This window comes from Triturus cristatus, chromosome 1_1 (genome assembly GCF_964204655.1).
Source record: "Triturus cristatus chromosome 1_1, aTriCri1.1, whole genome shotgun sequence".
Classification (NCBI taxonomy): domain Eukaryota; kingdom Metazoa; phylum Chordata; class Amphibia; order Caudata; family Salamandridae; genus Triturus; species Triturus cristatus.
Window position 1 is genome coordinate 725,195,684 of NC_140579.1, and position 21,776 is coordinate 725,217,459.

Genomic DNA, 21,776 nt, shown 5'->3' on the forward strand with positions numbered 1-21,776 from the left:
AATCTATGGTTTGGTCTCCCCCTGGGGCCCACTGTGTATTGTGCTATTTACTGTTGTTCCAGTGTATTAATATTGTGTCTATACAAAATGAGTAGTTTAAGAGGGAAACTCTACCAGGCCACCCTCCACTCAGTTAATAATGCAAAACAAACCTCCCTGTTTTTCACATGAGAAAGACACCGATGATGAGAAATTCATGAGCAAACTGGTGAGAACCTACCAGCAGCTCCCATGGTGTTGCGCACGTGAGGTGCTTTCTCATTTTCTCACAATTTTTTCACACCTTTTTTTCTGGTCTTTCATAACAGTGGTGGAACAATTTTTCACATGGTTGGTGGTTTTTTCACTTCTTGGAATTTAAAAATATTATGATCCATGGCACAAGGGATTTGTTGATAGTTGATGATTAGAACTACTTTGGATGGTGTAATAGTTATTTACATTACCCTCCTGTTATCCCCTGTATTCAAATAAGTGCTGCATCACTACCAGGTCTTTTATTAATATTGTGTGCCTTGTTCTCTAATCCCATAAAGAGGTTAGTAGAGAGTGTTTAGTAATAAATACATATATTTTATATACATACCGTGTGTGGTTCTCCTTTCATTTGGTCATTCAAGAGGTTATAATCTGGTAAACCAAGCTGCTTTACATTCCTTCGACACTTAGTCTGAGCTGCTCTCCATAGCTACCACTAGGATAGCTTTCAATAAAGGTTGTCTTTAACCTAATCATCAATAAGGGTTGCTTGGACTGGTACAGGGTGCCCATTTTAATTAGTAGACAGCATATACCAGGCCAACTTCTCAAATTGGAGTGCAGCGGTTGGGATTCAAGCTTGCTATTGCTTAACCAGATAATCTCATTGAGTTGTGGAAATCGAAAATAACCTCTGTTAGCATGAGCTGAAACCATCTTGTTTGTGGCATCCATTTTGTCAGCTCCCTGCTTGTGCTGACTATTTTAGTTAACTTCCTGACTCAGCTAAAAGCAATATGCATGCTAAAGAGTTTGTAGCTGCCAAAACACCTGGTCTCAGACTCAACTGTCAATTTCTCAGTGCTGCCATAAGCACTACTGCTCCCCCTCCCACTTTGCTGACTAAGGGATTTCACATTTACCCATGTTTGTCGGTAGTTATTCCTGTGTAGGCCTGTACCTTCTATTTTTAACTACATGCTTACCAGTGCAGAAAACTCTGTATAAAAGCACCATGGTCTGTGTATTCAAGCCACTACCTCCTGGAACACTTGAGGGTGTTGTATGGATGTGGTCTCACTCATGAGTGAATAAACTTGTTATTTTAAATTTCAGCTTCAGTTTCAATCTCTATTTTGTTGGTTTAAGGACCCGTGGACAAAGATAAGGGTGACTCCTGCACCGGTGTGCCCCTAAAAGGCACATTTCCACAGTTTTGGGCTCACTGGAGATGAGGACGCCCGAAGGAGTGGTATTGATGGAGGAATGGAATTTTGCTGAGGAGACGTCCTGCACGAGGAGACCCTTGTCTTTGCAGACCGAAGTGCTTTCCCGGTTTTCCCAATTTGACCCTCCAGGTGGTGGGCGGTCCCGACTGAGATTTCCTTTGGCGCAAGTTTCGCAGTGACCATAAGGTCGACCAAGAGATTGGCAGTTGGAGGTTGGAGACTTTTGTTTGGTAAGGTCGCTGAAGCGGCAATCTTGATTTTGGATTTGTTTGGCCAAGATTCTGGTTTTGTTTGTTTGTTTATTTATTGCAATAAATAAAGGTAGGTAATGTGGAGATTTTTCTCTACTTTTGAATAGTAATATTTTACTATAATTTGGCAGCATGCCTGCTCCTAGCGCACTTCGTAGGTTGTGTTGCTGTCTTGGAGGTACCAAAATGGATTTAGAAAGAAGTCAGCCGGCACCCTTAGAGGGGACACCTAATCGATACATGTATATTAAATACGGTATTTCTTCCATAATGTGTAGTACACTGTGGAACAAATATACAAAAAAGGATCCTGATTTACGATGGCCTGTGAATGGGTCATTTGATTTAAAAAAGATTCAGTATGTAGAGCAGTGTCTGTTTAAAAGAAAGAGTCGACAAGATATGTTTGATTGTGTACGAATGTGGGAGAAAGAAGTGCATGAGAGAGTGAGGAAAGAAGAAGCTATAGCAGAAAAAGAACACCGAAAAACTATATATCAAAAAGCGTTGCAATTGAAAAATAAGGAGATGAAGGATATAAAAGAAAAAGATGATAGGGAGCGTCGTTTAGAGGTAACTGGCCAGTACCCTATTAGGCACCCTATTTATCCCATACTTAATAGACCTCAGGATGATTCCATTTTGTTGGATAGACCTTCACCCCTGTATAAATTCCCTAGTGCCCCTGAGAATAAGGTTCCTCACGAAGAGCATTTGTCCTCAGATGAGAAAGATATAGTTAAGCAAGATGGGCGCCTGACTCGTTCTACTTTAACTACTGAATGCAAGGCCACTCTTAGATCAGCTGCTCATAAAGCAGCTTGTGGGAATGCCTCTGCTCCAGAACTTGTAGCAATGGTTCAGCAGTGGATAGCTTTAGAGCAGTTATATTTTGTAGAGACATTTACTTGGGAAGTAATACTCAGTTTTAGAAAACACTCTGATGATCTAGAGCCCTCTGATATAAATTCTGATTATAAACAATTAAGTGATGGCACCTTTCTTCCTTCACAGGTGCCTGATTTAATTAGGCGAGTGGTTGAATTGCGAACTAACGCATTCCGTCTGCGAGAGGAGAAAAAAGCAGCTAGCAAAGCTACAACTGAACAAACAGTTCAGTCCCCGGCGTGACAAGAAGGAGCTGCAGGGACAGATAAAGGTGATACTGAAGTTACTGTGAAACCAATACGCGTAGCTGCGCCTCTGTATGTTCCTCCGAAGGGTGTGGGCACAGAAGACTATAAAACTTCAGATGATGCAAAGGGATATTTTATTTATAATTGGGTTTATAACCCTTGGAGTAGAGCAGATGTTATGGCTCTTAAAGCTGCCTTACCCGACCCACGGAAAAATCCGCCCGCTTTCTATGAAGAAGTGGAAGGAACTATTAGCGCCTGTACTATGACTATGCCAGATATCGATATGTTTTTTCGACTTATTTTGCCCCCTGATATGTGGAGATCAATTCGGAAGGTAGATGATAATGTAGCCTATGATGATACTTGGGTGCATTTAGAGGGAATAGATGCTGCTAGAGAACCTGCGCAGAAACCACAACAGGTGATATTAGATCTTCCCAAAGCTATTGTAACTAAGTTAAAAACTCTTATACCACCTAAGAAAATAGATTGGACTATATTAGCGTTTTGTAAACAGAAAGCAGATGAGTCAGTTTCTGATTTCTTTACACGATTTGAAGAGACATTCCATGACTTTAGTGGGCAGTCATTGACAGATGACACGGGTAAGCATCTGCTTGTCGACAAATTTGTCGCTAGCATGTTGACAGAAATAGTTAGTCGCCTAAAGGCCAGCGAGAGTTCATGGACTACGTCTTCCCCAGTCTCCCTTTTAACTATGGCCCAGTATTATGAGCATCAGGAATTGGAAGCAAAAGGCAAGGAAGATAAAAAGGTTAAGGATTTAAAAACAAATGTTATATTGGCTCAAGTCTATGGTCCACCATTTAGAGGTAGCGGAAGTGGTGGACGTGTGATGTATCGCCCTGGTGTACCCCCTTTCCCTTGAGCAACTTTGTCTTCTGATCAGTGTGCTTATTGTAAAGAGATTGGACATTGGCATTCTGAGTGCCCCCTTTCGCGAGGTCAGCAGTATAAGCGAGGTAGAGGAAGCATGAGAGGCCACCCAGGGAACATGGGAAATAGGGGAGGCATAATCGTACCAGATTTGAGGCAGTTGAAAACAACACAAATTCTTTTAATACCTTTGATAGACAAAACCAATACCAAATGTCTGATTATTTGGCTGATGGTCCTAAGGATTCTGATTATGCATAGGAATGCCTAGGATGGGGTAAGGAACCGGTTGAGGCCCCAATAGATCAGAAGGGTCCCTATGTTGATGCAAACGTTTTGGGTTCTACTGATCAGTTTCTGGTTGCTACAGGAGCTACTCATAGTGCTTTGTCTAAAAAAAATGGTTCCTAGGGCTTCCCTGCCTGGCGCAATGATAACATCGATAGGATTCTGTTAGATTTGGGGGTCTCTAGTTGGCAGAGGTAGGTACTTTTGACAAATAGGGACCCTTGAGTCTAGTCAGGGTAAGGGGGTACACTCCTAAAATAACGCCTGCTCACCCCCTTCGTAGCTTGGCCCAAGCAGACAGGCTTATCTCAGAGGCAGTGTGTAAAGCATTTGTAAACACATACAGTAATCAAGTGACAACACTACAGATGGACTCCACACAAGTTTCATATAACAAATAAGTATTCTTTACATCGACTTATCACTAGACCACAAACGACAAAAATCCACAATACTGTACTTTAAAATGGTAAAATTAGCTTAGTTCTCTTAAGATAGTAAATGCGACACTCAGAGTTCAATGTACCTTAAGATGCGCAACGAAAGACAACAAAAGTGTTGCAAGGACGGTGATGCGTTGAAGATGCGGTGCAAATAAACAAAGATGGCGCTTTCTTCTTGATGCGACATGCTTCCCGGTGATGCGGCGGCGCCTGATGCGACGTCGATCCTCTTCTCCTGGGATGCGTGATTATTTACACGATGCGAGCCGCGACAGGCCCTGCGACACGCTTCCCCGTGATGTGGCGGCATCTGATGCGACATCAATCCTCTCCCCTGGCGATGCGAGTTGCTTCCACAACTATGCGAGCCCCGACAGGCCCTGCGACACTCTTCCCGGTGATGCGGCGGCGTCTGATGCGACGTCGATCCCCTTCTCCGGTGATGAGCCACGACAGGCCCTGCGACACGCTTCCCGGAGATGCGGTGACGCCTGATGCAACGTCGATCCTCTTCTCCGGCGATGAGCCGCGACACGCTTCCCAGAGATGCAGCGGCATCCGATGCGACATCGATCCTCTTCTCCGGTGATGCGAGGCGCTTTGGTGGACCTGCGATGACTCAACGATTCTTCTGTGACACGCTTCCCGGTAATGCGGTGCCGTCTGATGCGACGTCGATCCTCTTCTCCGGCGATGCGAGGCTCTTCGTGTTGTGAAGTGGCAGCGGCAGTTCAGTGACATGCTTCTTGTTCTTGAGTCGCGCTTACAGCTCCTTGCGACACGCAAGTCCTCAAAAAGTCCAGCACAACATGCAGGCACTTCAAAAGAACTCTTGGGTAGCTGGTGGGTGAAGTCTGTTGGCCCTGAGACTTCGGCAGGAGGCAAGCTCTTTTCCAAGTCCTTGCAGATCCTTCACAAGTTGAATAAAAGTGCACACAAAGTCCTTTCTCCTTTCTATGGCAGTCAGGCAACCACTGCAGGCCAATCCCCCAAGCAGTACTTCAGCTTAGGGATAGTCTCTCCTGAGTTTCTTCTGGTTCCACTCCTCAGCAAAGGTTTCTTCTTATTTCCCAAAGTGATCTAAAGTTCTTGGGTTTGGGTCCCAATATTTATACCCAGTTTCTCTTTGTTCTCGGAAGGCAGAGAGGCCTTTGCCTAGTCCAAACCTGTTCTTGTCAGTCCTGGAGCACTATGTTGACAATACTCTTTCTTTCCTTTCAGAGTGCAGGGCAGAGACATCAGATGCACCACAGGAGGTGGAGCCTGCATTGTGGAGGGAAGGCCCAGCCCTATTCAGGTCCCAGGTGCAACTCCTCTCACCCATCTAGATGCAGATCTCTCTATTCAGCCCTGTGCTGCCTCCCCCTGCCTCCTGGAATTTCCCCAGCCCCTGTCACTCAAACTCCAGACAAGGAATACACAGCCTAGCAGAGGCAGGTTTGGATGGTTAGACAAGAAAATACCTACTTTCTAAAAGTGGTATTTTCAAACACAGAATGTTAAAACCAACTTCACTAAAAGATGTATTTTATAATTCTGAGTTTAGGCATACTAAATTCGAATTTCTACCATGTTCCCTGAGTCAGTTAGGATTATAAGATGTAATAATCAAACTGCCCATTCTGGCCTATGGGGATCAGGTAGCCGTGCAATAGTTAAAAAACGAAAATGGCTGTAATTCACTATTAGGACATGCCACACACACCAGGGCATGTCCTACCTTATACTTACAATGCACCCTGCCCTTGGGCCTACCATAGGGGTGTCTGATATGAAGAAAAGGGAAGGTTTAGGGACTTGCAAGTGGGTGCACTTGCCCAGTCAGCATGACAGTACCAGACTGTCCACAGGCTCTGCAATGGTAGGCCTTAGACTCACTTTTACAGGCTGCTCCTGTGGGTGGCACAACCAGTGCTGCAAGCCCACCAGCAGCATTTGGATTTACAAGCCCTGGGCACTCCTTGTGCACTGTACTAGGGTCTGACAAGTAAACCAAATCAGCCAACCATGGAATTACTAATCCATACATCAATTTACAATAGGGAGCACATGCACTGTGGCACTGGACAGCAGTGGCACAGTGCCGAAAGCATCTAACACCAGCAAAAACACATGAGGCAACAGCGAAAAATGGTAGGGAGACCCACGCCAAGGTGCCAGGTCTAATAAATTCGATGGGACTCCTACACTTGGACACCTACACTTAGCCCACTGTCACAGCCACTTGCATTTAGTCTTGATAAATTCATTGCAGCATGTCCATTTCTGCTCTCCCCTAACACGCCAGATAACATTGTGGGTATCGATATGCTTAAACATTTCCGTGCCACAATACGTTGTTCCCCAGAAGGTGTGCGTGTTATTTTAAATGATAACTATCCAATGGTTGAGAGGTCTTGTCTCAATAAAGAGGATGTTGCTCTGGCATCGTTACCTAATACTTTGTGGGCTACATCAGATACTGATGTGGGACAAATGGTTATCCCACCAGTACATATTCAAGTGAAGGAAGGTGCTTCGTTGCCTCGACTGCCCCAATATAAAATATCTCGGGACGGTGAAGAAGCATTAATACATATTGTTCAGGATTTGATCTGAGTAGGGGTTGTGGAAGAAGTCCCCTACAATACCTATAATAGCCCTATTCTTCCTATTTTGAAAAAAGACACTGATACTAGAATTGATAGATTCATCATTGACTTACTTGAAGTCAATAAAATTGTAGTGCCCCAATACCTGGTAGTTTCTGACATCACAACACGTCTTACTATGGTTCCTACTACTGCAACTACATTTAGTGTAATCGATTTGAAAAATGCATTTTTCTCAATACCAATTCATCCTGACAGCCGTTATTTGTTTGGTTTCACTTTGAATAATCGATCCTTCAGATTCTGCAGAGCTCCACAAGGGTATACAGAGAGTTCTAACATTTATAGCCAGGCATTGAAAAGACAGCTTGATTCCTTTCCTGTACCGAAAGGGGTGGCTCTTATTCAATATGTCGATGACATCTTGTTGGCTGCCGATACCCCTGAACAGTGTGAAGAAGGTACACTGTCATTGCTCTCATTCCTTGATTCTCATCATCATAAAGTTTCTCGGAAGAAATTGCAATATTGTAGACAGCAGGTCACCTACTTAGGTCACCTCCTGTCTAAGGAGGGACATGCACTTACACCAGACCGCATTCAAGCTATTTTAGAAACGCCTGTGCCCCATACTCAGAAGGATTTTAATGCACTGATTGGCCTTACTTCTTTCTGCAGGCAATGGATGAGTTTTTCTCACATTGTTCAACCCTTGTTGGCCGTTTTGACTAAAGGTACTCCGATGCACCTCCCATGGACTAGTGAATGCCAGAATGCTTTTCAACAGTTGCGTCAAGCTCTTTGTTCTGCACCAGTATTAGGAACTCCAGAGAACACTAAGGCCTTTACACTTTATGTACACGAGAGGGACGGTTGCGCTCTCTCAGTTTTAGTACAGACACACGGTGATAAGCAGAGTCCTTGTGCATTTTTCTCAGCTGTCCTTGATCCAGTCGCCCTTGCACTGCCAGAGTGTTTTCAAGCGATGGTGGCAACGGCTGTGTTCATACGTCAGAGGGAGGGAATAGTTTTGTCACATAGATTGTTTGTGCTAGTACCCCACTCAGTTGATGCTCTGCTAAATCAAACAAAAACACAACATTTGACTAGTGCCCACTTGACAGGCTATGAATTGACACTTTTGGCTCCTCATATCACACTGAAAAGATGTTTGACTCTGAATTCTGCTACATTATTGCCATTTCCTGCTACTCAGTCTCAGTCACAAGAGTTACATGATTGTATATCCCTTACTGAAGAACAAAGGGTCGTGTTGACCTACAAGATACACCGCTTTCTAACGTTGATGGGGAAGTGTGGGTTGATGGGTCTTGCCTGAAGTTGTCTGATGGCACGACATCCACTGCTTATTCAATTACAACACTTCAGACAGTAGTTGAGATAGCTCGCATCCCGCAGAAGTCGTCTCAAGCAGCCGAGCTGATAGCATTGACAAGAGCATGTGAGCTTAGTGCAGATCTACTTGTTAACATCTACACCGATAGCCGATATGCTTTGGGAGAACTGTGGGAGGAAAGAGGATTTCTTACTTCACATGGGACACAAATAGTGCATGGGGAATTAGTACATAATCTCCTTACTGCCTTGACATATCCTAAGAAAGTGGTAATTGTTAAGTGTAGTACACACAAGAAGGTGACTGATAAAATAGGAAAAGGAAAATAGGAAAGTATGAGCATGGATCAACTGCCTCTTCAGGAGGATCTTCTGTCGCAGCAGCAGGGGACGGTCCTCCACCCGAACCTGTCCAGCCTCCACCTACATGCGTGGGGATTGAGCGGCGACAGTTGATTCCGTTTGACTTACCTCCTGATGTCTGTGATGTCATTCTAGCAGCCAGGCGTACCTCCACTAAATCGGTATACGCCTGCAGGTGGAACAAATTTGTGGCATGGTGCACAGCAAAGGCTGCGGATCCCCTTTCTGTCCCTCTTTCAGAGGTCCTTTTGTTCCTTCTTTCTTTGGCCCGGCAGGGCTCTGCTCTGGGCACCATCAAGGGCTACCTTTCTGCAATCTCGGCCTTTCTCAGGGTTCCTGATCAGCCCTCTCTTTTCAAGTCCCCTGTTAATAGATTTCTCAAAGGCATTACTCACCTTTTCCCTCCTATTCCGTATGTGATGCCGCAGTGGGACTTAAATATGAAACTTACCTTTTTGATGTGCGCGCCTTTTGAGCCGCTGTACAACTGTCCTCTTCGTTAACTCTGAAGACTGCTTTCCTGGTTGCCATCACCTCCGCTAGGTGCGTGAGTGAGCTCCAGGCTCTTTCCTGTAAGCCTCCTTTTCTGTCGGTTCATCCGGACAAGGTTGTGCTTCATACTCGTCCTTCCTTCTTGCCAAAGGTTGTCACTGCCTTCCACATTGGGCAATCTATAACCTTGCCAACTTTCTCTCCGCCTCCGCACCCTTCCAGAGAGGAAGAGCGGCTCCACCGTCTGGACCCAAAACGTGCGCGATTCAAATAAAATGAAACCGCACAACAGTTCCGGGTGGATGACCAGCTCTTTCTCGGCTCCAAGAAAGGCCAGGCTGTACACAAGAGGACCATCTCCCGCTGGGTCGTCTTGTGTATCAAAGCCTGTTATTCTCTGGCTAAAAAGGAACCTCCGGTGGGGTTGCGCGCCCATTCTACCAGGGCGACAGCAGCTACTACTGCATTGGGACATGGTGTCCCCCTGCAAGACATCTGTCAGGCAGCCACGTGGGCCTCGTTGCACACCTTTACTAAGCATTATTGCCTTGACAGTCAAGTCCGGAGAGACGGCTTCTTTGGCCGTTCTGTTCTCCGTGACTTTCTGGTGTGATCTTGGTTCCAAGACCCACCACCGGGGTTGGTATTGCTGGGGTATCTATTCTAAGGTAAGGAATCTATCACTAACGTGTCTCTTTCAGATGCACAAGTTACTTACTTGTGTAACGATATATCTGTAAGAGACATTAGTTAGTGATAGTTTCCTTACCGCCCCACCCATTCTCCCCATTCTGTGAACTGATTTCTAGGGTTAAGGTCATCCCTTTCAGAGCCCTAGTTTCAATGCACCAGTGGTCAGTATCCTACATGGCTCTGCGTTCCTGGCGCAGAAAGTTGTGTACAGAACTGATGTCAGTGCGCGTGGGTGCATCTAAGTAGCTCCAGCGACGTCATCTCGGCGACTACGACGCCAGCAACGTACGCTGAGCGGTACGACGATGCCTACCGACGCGCAGGGGTACTGCTGATGAAAATCTTTCTGGATCCAGTCTGACGCCTGGGGATATTCTAAGGTAAGGAATCTATCACTAACTAATGTCTCTTACAGATATATCATTATACAAGTAAGTAACTTGTGCATTAGGTAGCATGAGAAGCTACAGGAGGAAAGCCAGTCGAGGCTTGGAACCATTCGATTCAGAGGAGTGCCGATCTCACCTGCAAGCCGGATCACCATGACACCCGGCTGCCTCAAAGGAGTAGGCGACCCCGATGCCAACTCGGAGAGACGCTCTGGCGATGACGCATCCATTCGGTGGTAGGCAACAGGCATTGACGGTTTGGTGGGTTCTATAACTTGGGGACTGATCAACCATAGGAGAGACCCTGGTGAACTCTCTCTGGTCCTCGGCAGCGGTTCAATGCTTCAAGGTAAAGCAGCCTCTCCCCTCCTCACCTTTGGTCAGGTCCCAGGGCACTCATCCTAAACTTATTTCGATCCCAAGGGAAAACCAGGCAAAGAGAAAAAGGACTGTCCCCTCCATGAGAGCTAGGGTTGGGAAATCAAAGAAACCAAAAAAGCATCATCTCAATAGCTCACACCAGCTGGGCTGCGAGATAGAAATAGTACTTGTCATTTGAGGTGGCCCCCTTCCCAGGCCATAGAAGTAAAAAAAAGGCTACCAATAATCCTGAAAGAGTTTAAACCTCATAGGAGTGATATAATGGTACTGCTATTCCTGCAACCATCTAAGAGTTCAAATAGAAACCTGACCCTCGACAAAGTCTCCATAGCAATTTTTGTGTAAGTCTTCTGAATATGTTCATTGTATCTATACACTTCCTAACTTTTCAAAGGTCTGAAGGAGTGATCTCAGGAACCCTCGTCCAGGCATAAAGACTGCAGTAAGTAAAATACACTTAATAGAAGAGCTCGACCTCAAAAGCAGTACAGTCACAGGACAGCTGCATTTATCCCAGAACACAGCTTCACAAGTCGTATCCTAACCTTTTCACAGGTGATTGCCAAGCCCTAGGGAGCCACCCCCTGCATCCTAATCAATGTATCATCATACGACAAGGCTCAAATGTGTTTAGGAAAGGCAAGCCCAAATAACAGTGGACAGAGGAACATATCTTATGCCAGTAAGACCACTCGCCCTAGCACCAATATGCCTGAGGTTAGACTAGATGGATGTTGCCTTCCGCATCAGTGCACGCTAACCAGCATTATGACCAGACAACTTTGCTCTGCCACAGATAAAAGGTTAACAGAAAGTCCTGAACTCCTTCTAAATAAATTACTTAACAAACATGACAAGACTGCAACAAAGACTGCCCTGAAACTAATTTCCAACACATATTTCTGTATGACCTGAGGGGTTCTAAAAATGGATCTCATCTTCTTTACAGGCTACAGAGCCCGGTATAGAGTTTCACTTAACACACTCCTGGATGTCTCGGACTCCACTAAAATACCCCATGGGCTCAAACTCTCCATCGCACACCCCCTCTTTATTAATGTGAAAGCAGTTATGTCAATTTACAGGAATGACTCGCTGGCGGTGGACGTATGTTACCTTCTTAGGAGTGGATAAACTTTTGCTGTAACCTGTATGACTTGTGTCTCTACGGGGATTTCTATGTTTTTTTATATACATAATTTTCCTTGTATGCATTTATCTTTGGTTGCTTTTGCATGTATATACCGACCCCTTGAATGGATCTCTTGTGGATGTTGTAAAGAAGCAGACGTTGACCTTCAAAGTAAGATTTTATTATGGTCAACAAGACACATACATCTCCTCCTCACAACAGAAAACCAACTGCTAACCCTCATATTCTGGAATCCTCCCCCATCACCTTCTGTACATTCTCCTGGCACGCGTAGAAGCAGCTGATGCCAGAAGAATGTACGGAAGAACCTAACATATCTTTCCCCTTTACATTTGCACACTCCAAGTGGGCATGACTGCTTGGCCGGTCATCCTGGCCTGGCTAAACAGTCATGCGCACTTTGCATGTTGCACACCAGCTGCATTGCATAGCCTGGCGGGGAACATGCCCAGGCCCCCAACCCCCATCTTGTGGAAATCGCAGAAATTGCCGTTAGCATGAGCTGAAGCCATCTTGGTTATGGCCTCCATTTTCGTTAGCTATGTGATTCTTCCGTCTTCACTGTTGCTTGCCTTTCTGTTTTGCTTGAGTCATCAACTATAGTTAACTCCTTCAGTACTGAGCCAGAGCACTGTGTATGCTCAGAAAGGCCTGTAGCTGCTAGAATGCACCTGTCTTAGAATGTAACTGTCAGGCTGTTTCAAATGATATAAGCAGTTCTGTCTCCCCTCCCACTTTGCTGACCAAGTGATTTCTGTCTGCTCATGTTAGTCAATACCTATTCTTGTGTATGCCTGTACCTTCTATTTGAGTCTCCATGCTTACTCAGCGACAAACAGGGTATAAAAGACCCTTGGTTTCTGTATTCCTTGTACTACCTCATACAGTGCCTGAGGGTGTTGTATTGATGTAGTCCCACTCATGAGTGATTAATAAACTTTGATATTCCAGCTTCCGTGCCAATCTCTACTTTGTTAGTTGAAGGACCTGTGGATAGATAAGGGGGAACCCCTGCACCGGTGGGACACTAAAAAGGCTCATTTCCACAAAATTGGCGCCCGACTTGTGGGGCTCACAGGAGACGCGACCATCCGAAGGAGCGGTCTTGACGGAGGACAGGAATCTGAGGAGGTACCCTGCACGAGGAGACCCTTTGTCTTTGCAGACCAACGTGTTTCCCCGATCTGACCCTCCAGGTGGCTGCCGGTCCCGACTGAGATCTCCTTTGGCGTAAGTGACCATTAGGTTGATCCAGAGCTTGGCAGGTGGAGGTTGGAGACTTTGGTTTGATCCGAACGGTGTTATCCATGGGGTCCGTTTCGTTCGAGTGACGCTGTTGGTTCCTACTTGATTTATGTTATGCCCTGGGAGTGCTGCACTAAGGCTGTTTAAACTTCTTGTATACGTATCAGCTGTCAACACGTGCCTTATTATTTGTGTTATTTTCAGGATTTGGCCTTAGAAGATTCTCCAAACAGACTGGTTTCATTTTATTTCTTGTACGTACCTTATCAGATCTCTCCCGTAGAATACGTTGTAATTACTAAAACAGCACACCCTTCTTTGTGTGCCGTCTCTGCCTTGAGGCTTATAAACTCTGGCTGACTACTTAACCCCGATTTTAGACTTTGCCTCTTTTGTTTGGGCCTCCAGCAGTATTTTAAGTATCACTGGGATTGGTTTGAAGCTGTGCTCATGCCATGGATCTAAAAGTTTCGCTTGGACCTTTTTTCAAACCAACAGTTTTAGCTTGAGTGATGCCCGACATTAAAACTAAATTATGGTCTCAAGTAAACCATTTGGTTATTCATACAGACTGTAACATTAACTGTGCCCTGAGGAAGGAGCTCATTGGATTTCTTGGGATCTCCGAAACGCGCGTCGGCGCTTTTCTCTTTGTTTATTGTTTTGGTCTTTTATGTATGTTTTAATGTATTATTTAATGCATTGTCCTGTTCAGTAATTTTTTTGTTAGGTATTTTTGTGCCTTCTTTATGTATTAACTGTGATGAGCTTTTGCATATTTGTTTTCCTTGTCGGGCCTATGGATTGTTTCCCCTTTTATGTTTTACATTGTGTTAATTATGAACAAAAAATGAATAAAAAATGAACACCAGTAGTGACATCACTACAGTATCTATATACAAAAAATGTATAAATGTATTTTTGATAAATAAATGAAAGAAAACATTTTATAAACTTACTCTTGGTCTGTGGGTATATCTTATCTAATGGACTTATCGCCTATTAGTATTATATTAGTGTGGGGATTGTGCTTCTGTATTCTTATCTACTGAGGAGGTACCCTGCTCGAGGAGACCCTTTGTCTTTGCAGACCAACGTGTTTTCCCGATCTGACCCTCCAGGTGGCGGCCGGTCCCGACTGAGATCTCCTTTGGCATAAGTGACCATTAGGTCGACCCAGAGCTTAGCAGGTGGAGGTTGGAGACTTTGGTTTGGTAAGGTCGCTGAAGCGACACTCTTGTTTTAGATTTGCTTGCCCAAGATTCTGGTTTTGTTTGATTTGTCTATTGCAATAAACAAAGGCAGTTAATGAGGAGATGTTTTGTCTCCACTTTTTATAATACTTGAGATAAATACTATTTGATTATATTATATTTTATTATAATATTTTTGGCATGCCTGCTCCTAGCACACTTAGTAGAATGTGTTGCTGTCTTGGAGGTACCAATATGGATCTAGAAAGTAGTCTGCTGGCTCCCCTAGAGGGGACACCTAATAGGTTTATGTACAATAAATATGGTATTTCTTCCCTAATGTATAGTTCACTCTGGAACAAATATACGAAAAAGGATCCTGATCTACGATGGCCAGTAAATGGGTCATTTGACTTTAAGAAAATTCAGTATGTTGAGCAGTGTCTGTTTAAGAAAAAGCATTTCACAAGATATATTTGAGTGTGTACGAATGTGGGAGAAAGAGGTGAATGAGAGAGTGAGGAAAGAAGAAGCTATAGCAGAAAAAGAACAGCATAAATCCATTTATAAGAAAGCAGTGGAATTGAAAAACAAGGAAATGAAGGAAATAAAAGAAAAAGAAGATAGGGAGCGTCACTTAGAGGTAACTGGCCAGTACCCTGTTAGGCGCCCCATTCATACCATACTTAATAGACCTCCAGATGATTCTATTTTGTTAGCTAGACCTCCACCCCCGTATAAATTCCCAGTGCCCCTGAGAATGAAGGTCCTGATGAAGAGCATTTTTCTTCAGACAACAAAGATGATGATAAGCAAACTGGGTGAACAACTCGCTCTACTTTAACTACTGAGCATAAGGCCACTCTTAGATCTGCTGCTCGTAAAGCAGCTTATGGGAATGCCTCCGCTCCAGAAATTCTAGCAATGGTGCAGCATTGGTCAGATTTAGAGCAGTTATATTTTTTAGAGACATTCACTTTTGAAGTAATAACTAGTTTTAGAAAACATTCAGGTGCTCTAGAGCCTGCTGATATAAATTCTGATTATAAACAGTTAAGTGATGGCACCTTTTTTTCTTCACAGGTGTCCGATCTAATTAGGCGAGTGGTTAAATTGCGTATTGATGCATTCCATCTGCGAGAAGAGACAAAAGGCAGCTGATAAAGCTACAGCTGAGCAAACAGTTCAGATCCCAGCACAACAAGAAGGCGCTACAGGGACAGATGCAGACACTAGTAATCTCGTAGCTACTATGAAACCGATGAGTGAAGCTGCACCTTTGTATGTTCCTCCAAAGGGAACAGGAACAAGTGAAGATAAAACTTCAGATAATGCGAAAGGATATTTTATTTATAATTGGGTCTATACCCCTTGGAGTAGAGCAGATGTTATGGCTCTTAAAGCTGCTTTGCCTGATCCGTGCAAAAATCCAGCCACGTTTTATGAAGAAGTAGAAGGAGCTATTAGCTCCTGCACTATGACATTGCCTGATATTGACATGTTCTTTGGACTTATTTTACCCCCTGATATGTGGAGATCAATTCGGAAGGTAGATGATAATGTAGCTTATGGTGATACTTGGGTGCATTTAGAGGAAATAGATGCCGATAGAGAGCCTGCACAGAAACCACAACAGGTGATATTAGATCTTCCCAAAGCTATTGTAACTAAGTTGAAAACTCTTGTACCCCCTAAGAAAATAGATTGGACTACATTAGCGTCTTGTAAGCAGAAAGCAGATGAGTCAGTTTCTGATTTCTTTACACGATTTGATGAGACTTTCCATGACTTTAGTGGGCAGTCGTTGACAGATGACACGGGTAAGCATCTGTTTGTAGACAAATTTGTCGCAAACGTGTTGCCAGAAATAGCTAACCGCCTAAAGGCCAGCGAGAGTTCAAGGACTACGTCTTCCCCTGTCTCACTTTTGACTATGGCCCAGTATAATGAGAGTCAGGAATTGAAGCTAAAGGCAAGGAAGATAAAAAGTTTAAAGATTTAAAAACGAAGGATATGTTGGCTCAAGTCTATGGTCCATCATTTAGAGGTGGTGGTAGAGGCGGACGTGCAATGTATCGCCCTGGTGTACCCTCTTTTCCTCAAACAACTCCTGATCAGTGTGCGTATTGTAAAGAGATTGAACATTGGCATTTTCAGTGCCCCCATTTGCAAGGTCAGCAGTATCAGCGGGGTAGAGGAAGTATGAGAGGCCGCACAGGGAACATAGGAAATAGGGGAGGCATGGATAATCGTACCAGATTGGAGGCTGTTGAGACCAACCCAAATTATTTTAATACCTTTGATAGGCGCAAGCAATATCAAATGTCTGATTATTCGACTGATGGTCCTAAGGATTCTGATTATGCATAGGAATGCCTAGGATGGGGTAAGGAACCGGTTTAGGTCCCAGTAGCTCAGAGGGGTCCCTATGTCGATGCAAATGTCTTGGGTTCTTCTGATCAGTTCCTGGTTTGCTACAGTAGCTACTCGTAGCACTCTCTCTAAACAATTGGTTCCTAGGGCTTCCCTGTCTGGCATAACAGTAACATCAATAGGATTCGATGAGACACCTTCCCTTAGCCCACTGTCACAACCAGTAGCATTCAGTCTTGATAAATTCACTGCAACATGTCCATTTCTGCTTTCCCCTAACACACCAGATAACATTGTGGGTATTGATCTACTTAAACATTTTCGTGCTACAATACGTTGTTTCCCAGAAGGTGTGCGTGTTATTTTAAATGACAACTATCCAATGGTTGAGAGGTCTTGTCTCATTAAAGAGGATGTTGCTTTGGCATCGTTACCAAGCACTTTGTGGGCTACATCAGATACTGATGTGGGACAAATGGTTATCCCACCAGTCCATATTCAAGTAAAGGAAGGTGCTTCGTTGCCTCGACTGCCCCAATATAAAATATCTGGGGAAGGCGAAGAAGCACTAATACACATTGGTCAGGATTTGGTCAGAGTGGGGGTTGTGGAAGAAGTCCCCTATAATACCTGTAATAGCCCTATTCTTCCCATTTTGAAAAAAGACACTGACGCTAAGGTTTATAGATTTATCATTGACCTGCGAGAGGTCAACAAGATAGTAGTACCTCAATATCCGGTAGTCTCTGACATCACAACACTTCTTACTATGGTTCCTACTGCAACTACATTCAGTGTGATTGATTTGAAAAACGCTTTCTTCTCGATACCTATTCATTCTGACAGCCGTTACTTGTTCGGCTTCACTTTGAATAATCGATCCTTCAGATTCTGTAGAGCTTCACAGGGGTATATAGAGAGTCCCAGCATTTATAGCCAGGCATTGAAAAGACAGCTTGATTCTTTCCCTGTACCGAAAGGGGTGGCTCTTATTCAATATGTCGATGACATCTTGTTGGCAGCTGATACCCCTTCACTGTGTGAAAAAGGAACACTGTTATTGCTTTCATTTCTTGCGTCTCATCATCACAAGGTCTCTCGAAAGAAATTTCCAGTATTGTAGACAGAAGGTTACCTATTTAGGTCACCTCCTGTCTAAGGAGGGATGTACACTCACACCAGACCACATTCAAGTTATTTTAGACACACCTGTGCCCCGTACTCAGAAGGATATTAGTGCACTGATTGGTTGTACTTCTTTTTGTAGACAGTGGATCCCTAGTTTTTCCTACATTGTTAAGCCCTTCTTAGCCCTTTTGACTAAAGACACTCTGATGCCTCTCCCATGGAGTACTGAATGCCAGAATGCTTTCCAGCAGTTACGTCAAGCTCTTTGCTCTGCACCAGTATTAGGAACTCCAGACTACACTAACGCCTTTACACTCTGTGTACACGAGAGGGAGAGTTGTGCTCTCTAGGTTTTAACCCAGACACATGGTGATAAGCAGCGTCCTTGTGCCTATTTTTCAGCTGTCCTTGATCCAGTCGCTCGTGCGTTGCCTGGGTGTTTTCGAGCGGTAGCGGCGACAGCTGTGTCCATACGTCAGAGTGAGGGAATAGTCTTGTCACATAGATTGCTTGTGTTAGTGCCCCATGCAGTGGATGCCCTTTTGAACCAAATGAAAACACAACATTTGACTAGTGCTCGTTTGACAGGTTACGAATTGACACTTTTGGCCCCTCATATCACATTGAAAAGATGTTTGACTTTGAACCCCGCTACACTATTGCCATTTCCAGCTACTCAGCCTCAGTCACTAGAGATACACAACTGTATATCCCTTACTGAACAACAAACAAAGGGTCGTGTTGACCTGCAAGATACGCCCCTTTCTAGTGTTGATGGGGAATTATGCGTTGATGGGTCCTGCTTGAAGTTGCCCGATGGTACGACATCTGCTGCCTACGCAATTACAGCACTTCAGACTGTAGTTGAGACAGCTCGCATCCCACAGAAGTTAGCTCAGGCAGCTGAGTTGATAGCGCTAACAAGAGCATGTAAGCTTAGCACTGATTTGTTTAACATCTACACCGATAGCCGATATGCTTTTGGAGTGGTTCACGGTTTTGGGCAACTCTGGAAGGAAAGAGGCTTCCTTACTTTGCATGGGACACAAATAGTGCATGGGGAATTAGTACATAATCTCCTTACTGCCTTGACATATCCTAAGAAGGTAGCGATTGTTAAGTGTAGCGCACATAAGAAAGTGACGTATAAAATAGGACAGGGCAATGGCTTTGCGGATCACACAGCCCGTGAGATTACGATGCAGCGAAGTACTACATCTATGTATGTCAAGTCACAGGCTGAACGTTGGCATGATGTCAGACAAGAGGTGCTGGACATGCAACGATCTGCCTCTGCTGAAGAATTAGACCAATGGTCTAAGGAGGGAATATTGGATGATGAGGGCTGTTGGAAGAATAAAGAAATGACCAAGTGGAAATTGCCCACAGCCTATTTACATCCCATGATTCACATAGCACATGGGCCGGCACATGTTGGAGCATCCTCAATAGCAAAGCTACTTATGCAAGTTTGGGATCATCTAGATATTACCAGCAGAGCTAAAAAGATAGTCCAGTCTTGTCTCCAGTATAATCCTGGAAAGGGAACACAAACTCCAACAGGAGGATTTGCTATACCTACTGCACCTTTTGAGGTTCTGCAAATGGATTATATCCAGCTAGAACACTACAATAACCTGAAATATGTCTTAGTGGTGGTATGTGCCTTTAGTAAGTGGATAGAGGCATACGCTATGAAAGATAATACAGCTCTTACTACTGCAAAGGTGCTTCTAAAAGAGTTTTTCCCCAGATTCGGCGTTTGTCGAGTTTTGTGGAGTGACAACGGACCCCATTTCATTGGGCAAGTTGTTGAGTAGGTCTTGAAAGGATTGGGGATTAAACAGAAATTTCATGCAGCCTTTCACCCGCAGTCAGCAAGCTTGGCGGAGCATTACAACTCCACGTTGAAACTGAAACTTGCCAAAATTCTAGCTTCCACATCTCTGAAATGGCCTGATGCACTCCCCTTGGCATTGCTATCCATTAGATCGATACCACATACACGATCTGGCCTCACACCGTATGAGGTGGTTTTCCGGAGGCCAATGAATATTTTGGGGATTCCTAAGCCATGCCCTATACATGATGTACCTTATGTGTTGATGAGTGACTAGTTGTCTCAGTTGACTGACAGCTTGCTTTCTATTCATCAACCGGTTCGAGAAGCTCTTCCTGACAGGTTGCAAGGTGATGGTCATGATCTACGGCCCGGTGACCAAGTGATGGTGAAGGTGTTCCAGAGGTTGAGCAGCCTGGAACCGAGGTGGCGAGGACCCAAACAAGTTCTTCTGGGCACCAGAACTGTAGTCCGAGTGACCAATTGGAAGAACTGGGTACACTCCACCCATTGCAAGAGGGTGCCGTCCGCTTTGGTGGAACCTGCTGCACTGAAAGATCACCGCAACATCTTGGACACAGAGAGAGGCCAAGCTGCGTCACCTGAAGAACCTGAGGAAGTCTTCCCGGACCATACGATCCCTGGTACATCGCGATATCAGTGGCGACCCCGGACGAGAGACCTTTCGTTGCCGAAAAAGACTGGTTGAGTCACTGTCCTGTGTTAGTGAAAGCCTGAGTTACAAAGGGGGGGGACCCTACTAGTGATACCCGTCTCAATCTCAGTGAAGAAACAAACGGCTGCCCAGGATTTTAGGTCTCCATCTGTTTTGTTTTTCAACATGGAGATGACTATACCTGCGGAGAAGAGATCAACTGCTATGAGAGTCTGTGATCGAAAGACTATGTCTATTATTGGACTTACTTCCATTGTTCTCATCATTGCAACGATAACATGGGTTGTAGAGGGAGTAACTCCTGCTCGGAATCTACTGACTGTCACTACTCCTATCCCCATTGAGCACCATTACTACACTCTCCCGTATCATGAGCAGCAACATAGGATGTCTTACCTCAACAATACATTCGTTCAAATGTTACATCACACCCATAATGCTACGAACATCACCAACTGTTGGGTGTGTGGAATGATGCCAGCTCATCAGAAAAAGGGAGGAACACCTTTCATTCCTCTGCCGTTTTCACACAATGGTTCTTGTAGGGCCTGGTTTGCGCTACTATGGGCTTCTAAAGTTGCTAACATTACTGAAGCTGGTGTAGGTGGACTGAATGCCCAGCTCAACAAGGTGTTACCCTGATGAGGAAGGAGATCCACAAGCTAAAGGAACTGTATGGGAGATGGAGGAGTATCGCAGAGGAAATTCCTCCACACGCTGTCTTCCCCAACACCCGAACAGCTAAGGGTAATGGACCTCCTGTTATAGCGGTCACTAGAGCTCGTGCAGACCTGTGTGTGAACAGTATTAGTAGCATTCCTGTGGGAAAAAGTGACTGCACTAAAACATTAAACATTACTGGAATAAACAATAGCAGTTTTATGTCATCACACAACACCCATTTTATTTGTGGAAATAAGGGATACTATCATTTACCCATTGGTTGGTCAGCAACCTGTTTCGTGTCCTTTTTGTTACCACCTGTGTTTTTGGCTCCTGCATCCTACCACAAAGACTATCAACTGTACAATGACATTTCTAAAAGCCGATCAAAGAGAACAATAAATCATGATGAGGCGGATCAGACTTTTACTGCACTTCAGCAATATGTTGACTGTAATTTGGGGCTGTTCTTCTTTGTCAGTGCGGCCTTGCAGAAAGATTAGGCACTTGACACTCGTTGTAGAGGCTGTAACCAATCAGACAGCATTGGCACTTGGATACATCACAGATGAACTACAAACTGCGAGAATTGTGGCGCTCCAAAACTGGATGGTCCTCGACGTGGTTCTAGTGGACCGTGGTGGAGCATGCCACATCATCGGGAGCAGTTGCTGCTTGTATATCCCTGACAACGCCCCTTCAGTTTTTGAGGCGATTTCTAAGTTGCACACAATAGCCACTGAAATACACCAGGATTCAGGAACATGGACTTGAACTGGATGGGTATGGACAATG